At 48.7% G+C, this 12,051-nt stretch overlaps 1 pseudogene; it reads right to left on the bottom strand.

Moving 5' to 3' along the window:
• Positions 1–1,293: 1,293 nt before the first annotated feature.
• LOC115323419 lies at positions 1,294–8,425 on the bottom strand (annotated as a pseudogene).
• Between the last annotated feature and the right edge of the window lie 3,626 nt (positions 8,426–12,051).

The raw sequence follows: 12,051 nt of genomic DNA, 5'->3' as shown, positions 1-12,051 counted from the left end.
ATCCATGATGAAATTCTTGGGCAAAATAAACCCGAAAAAGAATTATGAAATATCCTGCCAAACATTTCACACATCCTTAATAAGCTTTAATAATGTCCAATTTATAGAAAAGCACAGACGCAAAAATATCAAATTCTACCCAAGTTTTATTTCAGAGTGAGTAATTTTTCTTTTGCCCATCACACTGGGTGTACCTTGCTGCAAAAACAAGAGACTGTATAAGTTGAGTGCCAAGGTGAGAATGATTTTGTTCACTTCTGTGCTGTGCTGTCACATGCCTCGCTTTGACGCTATGATTAGCTCACTGAATTTGCAGCTTTTACCATTCACGTAAGTTATGCTGAAATGGAGCATAGGTCTGTTTATTGATAGTTATAAAGAAGCCTTTGCAAGGTATCCAGCTCAAATTCACGAAAAACATCATTACTGATTTGTAGTAATGCCCTCTGCGAGTCCATTTGATTGAGGATGATGTGCACAAGTGATATTACCTTGTCCCTTGTGAAGGAATTAGCAGGACTTCCTGCTGATATATGCGGCACTCACAAATCTAGAATATGTGAATAGAGAGTCGCTGAATGTGCGCCACAATCAAATGTTCCTAAGAAGCATCTGTATCATGCTGGTGTTTGTCGCTGCAAAAGCTGCCTGCTTTAAAAAAAAAGCTTCAGGCAGATTAGTAGAGGTAATGGAAACTGGTTTGACATTTTCATTGGACCACAAAATTTGTGTTTTAAGTTCTGCAATTTTTGTTTTTAATGGTAGCAGTGGCCTACATGCAAGCTACAGAAACGAGCACAAAAAGGGGATAAGGAAGGACACCTGTAGGACTCGATTGGCCATCCCGTTTCCTTTTCGTAGTTCTACAAGCTATTGACTGATCCAAGAAACAGTTTGGTTCAGTAACTCCTTGGCATGCTGTACCGAAGTACAGCAGGGTTGCTGTGCTCGATCAAAGCGCATGCCTTCGGCCAGAAAATTTATCAGCCAACTGTCTGTTTGGTGGATCACACTTTGTCTTAACACTGCAACTGATGCAACATAGGCAAAAACAGGCAAGCAAATGCAATTTTTCTTTTTTCTGTATTGTGCGGTGGGAGCAAGGATGTTTTCCAGGAGCATACAGGACGTCCCCACAATGTATTGGGTGCCAGCAAATCATGCGTTGGGTACCATACAGGACGTCCCCACAATGTGTTGGGTGACAGCAAACCATGCACTGGGCATAATCAGCAGATGTGGTTTGTTATAACAGACTCGTAGTTATCTCAACAAAAGAAGTCTACTTACACTTCAGTCATCATTTGCTTCTACATTGTTTGCTTCTTTCTGTTTAATTCTGTCCGGTGCATGCACAAGCCAGGATTTGATTCTAGCTTCTACGCAGAATTTACCAGCAGGATGTGCAGCGCTCACGACATCTGAAACATGCAAATAGTCACTCGATCAATGCGTGAAGGAAGAGTATGTCTAAAAAAGCTACTAAATTACGCCGTGAATGTTTGTCAAGTTTCGAGTTAGCATGAGCATCTATGCTGCCTACTTACCTACGATGCAGCTCGCCATCGTAAATTTGCTGAAGTTTGTTTTCCCTTTCCTGCCAAGCCACGAAAACTTTGCAGCCAACTCATCTGCCATTAGGTACACCAAGATTCTTCTGGTGGCTTTAAGGACATGATCCCCGCCAATTTGAGACAGCTCATTGACCTGGAAATAGACATTGATCCAAATGTTTCCGTGCTTAGGGAACACATGTTTCCTGTTTCGCCTGAAGATGCTTTAGGCAAATGCTTCATACTTACAAAAGCTTGCTTTGTGTCACCAACCAGACTGCTATCAAAAGCTCTGAGTTCATGGTATGAAATGGCCCAGACACAAGTCGAGCAGCTATAGCGGCGTCCCTTCCTGACTGCTGCGTTAAAATGGCAAGTTGTTCTCCCTGCTGTTGCTGGAGCAGCTGGATCACCTCCAGCCTCCGTAGAACTTGACGCTGGAAGTCTAGAAAAACAATCTTACTAGAATTATCTGTACGAACTGATTGTATTTCATGTGTACAAACTGATTATATTTACTTAAATGCTGATGGGCAACTGGATATTGAGAATAGACCGATTGCACCAAACGTTCGGCGCATGCATGATGCCGCCATAACTTTAGCTCTCAGGAGGCAGCCGGCAGTGCACGACACAGCTTGTTCTCTCTCGTGTTCTGCGCATGCAAAGCTTCAGCGAGGTTGTCGTACGTGCAGAAAGACTAAAGTTCCCACGACACATCGCGGCAGCGGCGGCGTAGCGAAACTGGGGGATGAGATCGGTCTATATGTAACCAAGTTGGACACAGCCTGCAGTAGGTAACACTTAAGATAGTAGATAGAAAACTCCTTATTTATTTATCAACATACCGCTTGCTGGCAGAAGTACCCTGCAGCTGCTTAGGCTGATAGAGCCGTTTGAAGAGGATCCTATAATAGTAAGCAATAAAGAATTTATGTATACAAAGTGATGGAACTGTATAACCTGATAAAATCAATAGGTTGCTCAATGAAAGCATACCAGCATTTGACGACGAGTGATGGCTCTTGCGTTGCAGTCCAGAGGGACCTGAGATAATACAGCAAAATAACAATTTGAAAGGAATAGTGAAGCTGATATTTCTTTAACAAAGACTACCTCTATTACCAATACATGCAGCTAATGTATGGACTACTAGACATTGATTGTTCACAGGCTGACACTAACTTTAAAACTCACATTTTACGAATTTCAGACCAAAAGAACATCACTTGGGTTTGGCAGTTTTGCTATTGCAGCTTTCAAGTGTGCCAACATTTAATGAAAGCTTATAGCTTCTACGTCTCCGTTTAAACAAGCTGATGAAAATGTAGCATACCAGCCGATTCATAATGAGGAATGTGCTTAGAAGCGGCAGTCACTCCTTCAGTGCCCTAGGTGCGGCGGTGCGGTTGTGGTGAACAAATTTCTGGAGGCTGTTCGTAGCTCACGGATGGTGGTTGCTCCACTTCGTCCAGCGCTGTTCCTAGAAGCAAGAACGGTTTTTGAAAGCCATCATTACAAACGAGTTTTGCACACTTAAAAATCTCTTGAAGGCAGCTCACTTGTTCTCATTACACCTATTCCAAAGTTTGGAGGAGGTGTAGGTGACTCCAGGTCATCATCATCAGAACTAAAGTCATCAAACCGGGCAGGCCGTGTCACGATCTTTCTCGAACGTGGACGAAGGGGGCCGAAGCACCCGCCGAGAAGAGACGACACGCAGCCTGGTTGAGGGTGGACGATGTCTGCCCGGAGCGGCGTACGCTCAACGGCGTTTATTGGCACGGTGAACAATGTTGCCCGCCGAGCCAGGCGGCCGCAGACGGGCGGACTGGAGGGGGGCGCCACTAACTTGTCACACTCCTCCCCCCCAGTTTGTTTGTTATTAAACAAAACTAAACACAATGCACACGGCCGACACCATCTCGGCGTCTGGTCGTGCAAAGTCCCGGCCTGTCGATGGTGAAGATCACCCCGGCGAGTACCGGTCAGGTGGCCTTCGCTGCCGCGTACTCCGCCTGGGCCCTGGAGTCGACGGGCCAGGTGTGGCAACGCCGGGCGCTGCCTATACAGGTTGCGCTCCACCCAGTGGAGCCGCAGGGACTGGATTTGGGTGTGGCACCGGTCCAACTGGTGCCACAGGACTGGCGACACTTGTCGCCTCCGGGGTGGATGGCGCTCCGCTGGCCGCTACTGGTGCTGTTGTTGGGCCCCCTGCAGGCTGGTCCTCTGAAGAGACGGCCGAGGGTGGAAGCCAGGTCCCGAGGCGAGGCCTGACATGGTCGGCGTGCCGGTGCCAGGTGGTCCCGTCGGGCATGCGGACGAGCAGCGATGAGGCGCTCGCTGGTGAAACCACACGCCTGGCAGACCAGGGTGGGCCAGGACGGAAGTTCCTGGCGTACACCGACGCTCCCGGCTCCGGCAAAGGCCCGGAACGGCACCCTCGATCAGCAGCCAGCTTCTGCTTCAGCTGCTTTAGGAGCGCCGTGGACCGGAGGTCTGGATGGAAGACGTCCAGGGGGGTCTTGACCATCCGGCCCAGCAGAAGCTCGCAGGGGGCACGGCCAGTGACCTCATGGGGCGTGGTCCTGTACTGGAACAGTACCCGGGCCACCTGCGTTCGGAAATCCCCGGGCTGGCTCTTCTTGAGCTTGCCCTTGATGGTCTGGACCACTTGCTCGGCCGCACCATTGGAAGCGGGGTGGTACGGCGGAACCAGCATCCGGCGGATCCCATCCTCGTCGCCAGTGTCACGATCTTTCTTGAACGTGGACGAAGGGGGCCGAAGCACCCGCCGAGAAGAGACGACACGCAGCCTGGTTGAGGGTGGACGATGTCTGCCCAGAGCGGCGTACGCTCAACGGCGTTTATTGGCGCGGTGAACAATGTTGCCAGGCGGCCGCAGACGGGCGGACTGGAGGGGGGCGCCACTAACTTGTCACAGGCCGGTGCCGCCTCCTTTTTTTTATCTCGTGGCCAGACTCCAAGTCGGAGGTATATTGAGACTGATCGAGCTTTTGTCGACCTTGTGCGTAGGTTTCCCAGTCGAAAATTAGAATTCCAATTGGTACCAGTTAGGTTTTCGGACAACCAATAGGTCACTGTAATGGGAACCAATGGGAACCAACGGGAACCATTTGAAACCCATTAAGTTTCCAACTGGAAAATTTTTTCCAACTGGTGAGACCCATTGGCCAGTGTACTTCCAATTGGAACCCACTAAAACCGATTGGTTCCAATTAAAACCAGTTAGAATTCCAATTGGATCTAATGATAATTTTTAGCTGGGTTCTGAAATTGTGTAAAATATGCAACTATTAGTACTGAGGCATTCCTGTGGAAGATCAGGGCGGTGCTGGCGCGTCGCGGCTCAAAGCACGTGGATCAAAAGCTCACTGGATCTTGAGTATGAATCCCCACCCCGGCCCGTTTCCTGGATGAGCATCGTACCAGAACGCATTCATGTATCACTGTTCCATGATGCACAGCAAAGAACCCGGGCTACACCATGTTTCATCTTACAATGGTCCCTGGGCCAAAGGCCTGGGTTGCCAGAGCCAATAAAGCACCTGTTTAGAAGAAGTTACGTCACCTCCCTTCCAATATGAATGAATGCTGTGCAGGAGCTGCTCGCGGTAAGGACGACATTTTCCGTCTGCTGTTTTCGATTTGTTTTGATTCGATTCAACCTTGGGTGGTCGTTGGAGACACTTTTTGGTCTCCAGCTCCAGTGATGTGATTGCTGCGCCAATTGCACCAAACTGCGCCAAAGAGCTAACCCTGCTACATCCTGCTACATTTTGCCAAAATATGGGTAATCTGCGCCAAGCCTGCGCCAAAGAACCAATTTAGGTTGCCTTTCAAAACCGAAACTACACTGAGTACCGTAATTGAGCATGCGTGGGTTGTGTGGTGCAAGCGGCCGCCCTACACAGAGTACCATGCATCCTGTCTTGCATGGTTTTCCCGCCATCTCACGTCACGCGCTCTCGTGGGCATATCTCGGCAAACCTCACTCATGAGGGCCCTCACTCACCCTCATCTTCACAGGTGAGGTGAGGGTGAGTGAGTTTCTGAACCAGGAAAATTCATGAGTGTGAGGGCGAGTGAGGGCTGTGAGGGCCGTGAGGGCCGTGAGGGCCCTGAGGGCGGTGAGGGCGGTGAGGGCGGTAAGGGGTATGAGGGCCATGAGTGCGTGAGGGCAGTGAGTGGCGTGAGGGCCATGAGTGCGTGAGAGGTGTGAGGGCGGTGAGTGCGTGAGGGGTGTGAGGGCCATGAGTGCGTGAGGGCAGTGAGTGGCATGAGAGGCGTGAGGGCGGTGAGCGCATGAGGTGTGTGAGGGCCATGAGTGCGGTGAGTGCGTGAGGCCCCCTTCAGATCAAGCATCTTTCTCAGCAATTTTGGTGTTAATGGCGGGTTGTTCTCTAGTTTTCCCTAGATCGACACGAATTGCTGAGGTCGGGTCCGGCTCGAAATAAGCAAGCAATTCGGAGCAATTCGAATGCGTTTGAAGCAGCTGCATCCAATCAGGGACGCAAAATTTTCACGTGATACCGCGTGCTGGTGATGATGACACTGAAAGACTTGGTTCTCGTTTGAAATCTATCGTTTTTTTGGAAATAAACTGTTTCAGAAAGGTGCATTAGTATTCTTAACGAGATTTAAATGCATAAAAACACGTTTATAACGCGTAATTGTGTCTAAATAGTGCAAGAAAAATAAAATTTTATGATGACGATGGCAAATTGCAGCAATTGGTTGCTGCGTGTGATCGCGGGCGGCCCGTGTTGCTGGTGTTGCGACGTAAAGTTTCTGGGCGAATTTGCCCCATCTGAAGCTGGCCTGAGTGGCGTGAGGGCCATCAGTGCGTGAGGGGTGTGAGGGCCGCAAGGGCGGTGAGTGGCGTGAGGGCGGTGAGTGGCGTGAGGGCCGTGAGGGCGGTGAGTGGCGTGAGGGATATGAGTGTGTGAGGGCCGTGAGGGCCGTGAGGCGAGTTAGGGCCGTGAGGGCGGTGAGTGGCGTGAGGGCCATGAGTGAGTGAGGGGCGGTGAGGACCGTGAGGGCGGTGAGTGCGTGAGGGGCGTGAGGTTCAGTGAGGGTGAGTGAAGGGCTGAACGTGAGTGTGACTGTGAGGGGCTGAAGGTGAGTGTAGCTGTGATGGTGGGGGTGAGTGAGGGGCTTAGGTGAGTGTGGCTGTGAGGGCGACGGTGAGTGAGGGCGACCTAAAATGCCGACCTCTGCTCGTGGGTCTCTTCTCGGGTCTTTTGTTTAAATATTTTCAATGAAAGACGCGAGTGTGTGCAGACGCTCCGACGATACCGTGCCGGGTACCTGCCATCCCGTCATGCTGTGAAATGAAACCACGTTTTTGTGTGGTGGAAGTTACTTTGTGAGCTGAGGCAACTCGCTCATGAAAACAATGGCCGTGGGAAAACTATATATCGTCCCTGCCTTCCAGTCACCGTGGTCGTGCGACGTCGGGTGTTGCCGTCCCCATGTCGGTGCAGATATGGCGCTTTCTAAAACGAAACTGAGTACGGCTGCATGTTCATCAACATTCCTGTTCTTATTTAAATCATACGTTACTACAAAAATCCCTCTTTACCTCAAAGACTGCTGTGACGAAGTATTGATTACGTAAGTTTCTCTCGGTGGGCTTCCTTTCGAGAGGGACCTCAACATGAAAAATCTGCCATGAAGGAAAGTTGATGAAGAGAAGAGAGCTAAAACAAAAAAGGCAGTGTATGAACGCTGAACCCGCACATCGCGCTTGTTTGTCTCGAGCTCAGTCATTGCACAAAGCGCTCCAAGAACTTTCTGACCCTGGCTCGCGATGTATTGCATCGATGTGCTCAGGTTCTTTCTTTTTGTACGTGTTCAGCTTGCACCTTGTTTGGCGGCCGGGCAAGCACGCGCCGCTGGACGTTTTTGTGTCGTATGCCCGACAGTTACATTTTGCACACAATTTTGGGAATCAGTCTGCGACGGAGCAGAGTGGCATGGTCTCGGTTTCGATCAAACAGCCGTTGTCTACGTTCACGCGACAAAGCACGCGCAACTGCAAGCCTGCCGAAGTCGCCCTCAAGTGAATGCGAACGTGATTGCATGACAGAGGCACCAGCCGAGACGCTTGCAAATTCATTGTTTTACGTTTGCTTACTTTGGCCGCAAATGTGGCACGTCGGGAACCAGTAAAATGGTGGCCAGCGGTTTTTGGGAATTGTTTGGCAATGCATACAGCACTGTACATTTGTAGGATGTCTCAGCACTAAAAATACAAGCAGCGAGTTCCGTTGCAACAAGACGCATCAGAACACAACAAAGCACGAAGAGCCCTTCGTTAAAAGGAAAATTTTTTTTCTAAGAATATTTTGCCTTAAAAGTCACTTTTGCTGCTTCAAAACATTTTCTTGGTTGCTCCAAAAGCCACTTTTGCTGCTCCAAAACACTGTTCTGGCTGCTCCAAAGGTCACATTTGCTGCTCCAAAACACTGTTTTGGCTGCGCCGAAAGGTGCTCCAAGATGGCTTAGGCCAATCACATCACTGCAGCTCTCAAATGTGCTCATTACCTTCCACCGTGCTATGGCTACACGTGCACACTGGTGTTGCCAAGCTTTGAAAGCCCGCACTGGAGGTGGCGCTTCTACTGCATTCTTAACCTGTCACCGACTATAGTCTTTTCACAAGTTAATTTACATCTAATGTGCTACAAGTTGCACTAAAATAAATGTATTAGCATGTAGTTTCACAATGCTCACTCACCAAACAATCCTTTCAGGTCTACTTTGTATTCCTTCCAGTCCTTTTCTGGGTCACAGGCCTTTTTGATCATCTTTGACACATCGCTTGTTTGAGGTGGCCGTTTGCACATGTCCCCACTGATCCAGGACACTGGGACAAGCTCGACGAGGTCCTCCCCACTAAATTCCACAATCGCATATTGCATCTGAAAATACTGAAGCAGCTCAGAACTCCTAAGGTGAACAATGACAATGCACTGCATTTTAAATTTTTACTTTAGTTTTAAGCGTAAATAGCCGAAGTTGGTGCATGAAAATCAGGCAACACAATGCATGCAATTGCATTTGATATGATGACATTGGTAGACCATTAAGCATAGAGATAAAATGTAACTCAAATTTCATCTGGTAATATTAAAGGGCAGCAAAGCCAAGACATGAAAAAAGAATGCAAAGGTTACTCTGAGGGGGGCAGGCATTTGGATCACAAGTGAATTAGTGGCATTGTGACATACTTCTCATGGTACGGCATTCTCACAAACTTTTTTTACATTTGTAATAGGCCAGCACTTCAGAGTGGAGAGACCTGAAACAAATGGGCTTGTGTAGAGTGATGCCTTTGAACGGTACACCTTTCCAATGATGCAAGGCTGTGGACGACTTGAGAAATGCGAAGTTATCAATGAGGACAATATGTCCTCATCCACAAGACAGCAGTTGTCACCACACTTCAAACTCAATGAGAATGTTGGGAAGTTTAGCCTGCTGTACTGTGGAGGCTTGCACTCGACAGGAAGAGCTCCTTTCACGTGTTCTCCAGAAAACTCAAAGCTAGATAGAGGCTGCTCAGAACTAGGGCCCGTGCAAATTTGTCCTTCCATCATTCTGTTGTACAACTGGTGCAAGGGAAACTCTGGCTTCCTTAGCATCTTTTTAATTGCTTGCATATAATTTTCAAACAGAAAGGCAGAGAATGAGTCAAGGGGTCCATGAACACGAGCATCAGCAGCGAGATGCAGGAAGCAATGCACATTATATGATACCTGGTCACTACCGTACAGTCTGGCAAATGATTTCACAAAGTGACTGAGGAGACACTCGGCATAGTCAGAGTGCACTTCGCACAAAACAGGATGGGTCAAGATAGCCACAGCACCATGCAGTGTCAAGAAATTCTTGTAGGCCTCATCTGGTAGACAGGATTCAAGCACGACAGGGCCAGTGTAAAGGAGCAAAAGGCGGTATTCTGTTGCCTTCCATCTATCTTTCTCGTCAAAGCTTCTCGGCTTGCGAGCAAACTCTGCTGGTATGTAGCTCGCCATAGCCAGGTTCTTTGTAGAATTAAATCTCTCTGCTATCCGACGGGCCCAGACAAACTGAGAGGGGGCCCCCAAACCACAAGCTTCCTAGCGACCCCAAGGAAGACGAGATGCATCAATTCCAAAGGAGCGCATTGAATGCAGTCCATTAGCAGCTCTGTCAGTATTGATGTTCCGTGATGGTGATCATAATCTGACTGACTTCGGAATGACTGATCAGTTCTCAGAGTTGCAGGCACTACTGGGAACAAGACTTTATTATCATACTCTCCTTCCACAGTGCATTTTGGACAACCTGAGTAGCCACCATGCCCCTTGATCATGAAAATGAAAGACCGGGCAGAGGCATCACAAATGATGCTTTCAACGTGCACCGCAACAGTGTTCCCCTTAATGCAAACACCAGCATTCAAAAGAACCTGGAGTTCCTACAAACGGCCGCAGAAAGTCATTAGCACTTTTTGGTTTTGAAGGACCTGCAAAAGCTCCCACCACAAAGGGAGACAGCTGACCGCAGTTCTTGACAAGACACTGGATTGGCCAAAGCTGCATGCGGGAGCTGCTTGCCAGAGGAAGCCCGTCAACATTAAATGAAAGAGCAAGTGACTTCGGGAGAAGGCTTGTATGACGCAGAATATGCTGGAGCCCAGAAGCAATTCCAAAGTGGCAGTAATGCCCGGGGGGCATGGGAGAAATACCAGAGCTAGAGCCTGTTGCTCGAGGCGTCGAAAGCAAAGTTCGGGCATCGCTTGGCAAGTCAGCGTGACAAGGATGCGATTTCAGCAACTTTAAAAGTGACGTCAAAGATTTCTGTGGAATGTTGCTGTCTAATGCCCAAGTTGCCAGTAACCCTGGAAAGCTACCATTACTTCCTGACTCGGGCAGATTGATAGATAGTAGAGTACAGGTAAGGGACATGGAAGTGTGATGGTGCGAGGACGACGGGGAAGTTGCTTGACAAGCGACATCCTCATCATCTCTGGAATCAGAGGGGTGAGCAGTTGATTCACCAAGAGAAGCAACATTCTCATCATCACTCGAATCAAAGAGAGGGGAAGTTGATTCACTAAGAGGAGAATCAACATTCTCATCATCACTGGAATTAGAGGGAGGGGAAACTCATTCACTAAGAGAGGTTTCATGAGCGTCTCCATCAGTGGGTTCCCCTGGCTCAACAGAACCCCGAGTGCTTACAGAAGTTGCACTTGACGAGCTAGGCTCCCCAAAAACATGAAAAATTTTACGAACTTGCTGATACGCTTTTTTTCGAATATAATGCATGGATTTATACTTTGGCATTTTGTACCTGATACAGCAGAACTCTAGTCTGTTAAAACATACAATTTTGCCGAGGTTTTGGAGATTTTGATAAAACTTAGGCAGGCAGCTGGAGCTTGCCCAGAAAAACTTGCGTTGTAGCAGACTATTGTAAAAAAGTCATGTTAAGATGCAAAGAACTGGAAAGAACTCGCCCTCCTGATATCCCTGATCACGTACGTAGGCCGCAGAGGTCTGCAAAAAGTATTTCCACAAAAATGCCGCATTTTTCTTGGCACCGAAAGTAAGAGAGGGACTATTGACCGCAATTTTGTAAACTGCAATCAATAGGGAGTTTTCAGACCGTCTTTTCACATCCGCTAAGCTCTCCGCAAAACAGACGTGGCGATTACGCATGCGCCAAAAATTAAAGGTCTATTCACACGATGCATCTTGTTGGCGAATCTTGTGTCGTGAAACTAGGTTTCGGGAAACAGATTCCCCGTCTGAACGCGACCAAAAAAGTGGCGCACCTCCGAAAAAAGTGGCGCACGTTCCTCGCTTCTGGAGCAATTTTTCGCTGAAACCTCACCGAGGCCTGTCAATCACCCGAAGGAGAAACGCAAACACTGCCAATGGCCGCTCGACTTCGCTCTGACGTCTGACTTTCGAGGAGGAGCGAGCTTTTGGAGAAGTCTGATTTTTGGCCGATTCCGTATCCGAGCCAAAGCCGAAAGAAAACAAACATGGCGAGCGACAGGCGAAGAAGCGGTGCTACGGTGGCTAGAAGGGGGAGGTGGCAGAATCGCGGTGCGACGGAGAGAGCAGCCGGTTAGGATGCAGCGGTGGCGCTGCTGTCACCACTGAGGTGCCCGTCCGCTCGCGCGTCCGCTCTGATGCGTGCGCTTTGGTACTTGCTCCGCGCGTTCGTGCGGCGCTTGACATGAATGCTTTTAAGGTAACTTCCACCAAGCTCCACTGACTTCAAACGTGTGGCTAAAGCAACCCCCTAATAAACCTGCTAATCATTTTATAATGATTTTGTTACGCGTGGGCGCCCAAGGCTCTCGATACGCTGAAGCGTTATCAATGAGAGAAACTACTGTAAAACCTTTTTTTTTTTTTCGCAAGGCCCTAATTTTTGCGAACTTCACAAATTAAAAAATTTGCAAAATTTGGGG

The sequence above is a fragment of the Ixodes scapularis genome, unplaced genomic scaffold, assembly GCF_016920785.2.
Source record: "Ixodes scapularis isolate PalLabHiFi unplaced genomic scaffold, ASM1692078v2 PGA_scaffold0__279_contigs__length_252992795, whole genome shotgun sequence".
Classification (NCBI taxonomy): Eukaryota; Metazoa; Arthropoda; class Arachnida; order Ixodida; family Ixodidae; genus Ixodes; species Ixodes scapularis.
Note: the sequence above shows the minus strand (reverse complement) of the source record. Positions and strands in the feature narration are given on the sequence as shown.